The following is a 1,737-nucleotide window of genomic DNA, read 5'->3' on the forward strand; positions in this document are numbered from 1 at the left end:
TGGGGGAGCACTGTGGGCCCAGACTCACCTGTCCTGAACTTCCTAGACTACATGTGAAGCAGGAAAATAAATCTTTACTTCATTAAACATAACAAAACAAAACCAAAAACCAGTTATAGGCTTGGCACCTATGGGTCAGTGGTTAGGGCACTGGGCACATGCACTGGGACTGGTGGGTTCGAACCTGCTTAACATCTGCTAAACAACACTGACAATAGTAACAACAACAACAAAAATAGCCGGATGTTGTGGTGGGCACCTATAGTCCCAGCTGAGGCAAGACAATTGCTTAAGCCCAGGAGTTTGAGGTTGCAGTGAGCTGTGATTTCACAGCACTCTACCAAGTGCAACATACTAAGACTCTGTCTCAAAAAAAATGTACAAATAGCTGCTTAAGTTTTTTTGCTGTAGAGAAATTACATAATTGCAATGTGCGTGTGTTCTTATATACCTAAAGGATCTGATGTAAAGCAGGTAAGCCCGCTCCCAAGTCCTGGTTCTGAGAGGTCTTGCGTGGGGTGGTGTGAGAGGAGCTCCTCTTCCCTGGGACCCCCACCCCAGCTCACAGCCCTCAGGGTCCCTCCTTAGAAACACCCTCCAGGTCTTGTCCTTCCTATTCCGTCGCCCCTAAAGCCCCTGTGGAAGGCATTCAAGTGATACCGTGTGTAGAGTTTCTGGGTGCCGCACTCTTTGATGTACAGTTCCCACAAGATCTGGTTCTGGTGGATCTCATCTGGGGCCCTCTTCTTCTGGTGTCCCGCCACGTCCTTGGTGCTGGAGGTCCTGACTGTACTCTCAGGGGGCTGGCCTGGTGCTGGCCTCCACGGTATCCAGGCAACAGAGTCCCTGCCATAGGATCCTGCCGCGTTAGATCACCCTGGCGCCCCCGTCCTCTGTCTGGATCCATGCGCCCTGATCCCACCTCTGAGGACTTTATTTCCTGCCCTGCTCCCTTGTGGTGTTTGGTTCACTTGCTTGGCTTCTCAGGACCCAGCCTGGTTACTAGAACCATCCTAGGATATACCAGGAGGAGACTGGTGAGCAAGTGGCAGATCAGTGAGGTCATGGTCATATCATGGACCTCACTTTGGTCACTCATTTCCTAAAAAGATTTGGAAGGAGTCAGAGACTTCTCCTACTGTAAAGCTGATGCACAGTAAAAGGGAACAATGACTCTGGGGAAACTACCCTTATGGATGTTTCTTTGAACTCCGTATGTCCCAACTATTATCATTTCAAAGTTTCAATATAAAAAGTATTGAGAAATTGTATACTATTTCTTCACACTCTTTCAAACCTGGTGCAAATTTCACACTCATAGCACATCTCAAGTGCTCATTAGCTATACACAGGTATAATTCTATATTTCTGCCAATTACTGTTTAGATTTATACCTAAGTTCCACCTGAAATTGAGTTTTGAGGGTAGTGTGAGGCACGAATTCTACATAATTTCTTTCCCAAGTTGTATCCAACTGACCCAGCAGCAGTTTATTGAAAAGACAGTCCAGTGCCCACAGTTTTACTCTGCTACTTTTGTGTTAAAGAAAGTGTCCAGACATGTGAGTGTGTCTCTAAACTCCCTGGCCTGTAAATTTTCATGTCTGTATGCCGGCAGGAGCACTACATTGTATTAATTATTTTTGTATTATGTTTTGATATCTGGTAAGAAAGAATTTCCTCTTAGGAGAGTCTTGATATTGTTATCCCTTTGTATTTCCTGACTAATTATAATCAG

This window comes from Otolemur garnettii, unplaced genomic scaffold, assembly GCF_000181295.1.
Source record: "Otolemur garnettii isolate 467f Iridium unplaced genomic scaffold, OtoGar3 scaffold00202, whole genome shotgun sequence".
NCBI lineage: Eukaryota > Metazoa > Chordata > Mammalia > Primates > Galagidae > Otolemur > Otolemur garnettii.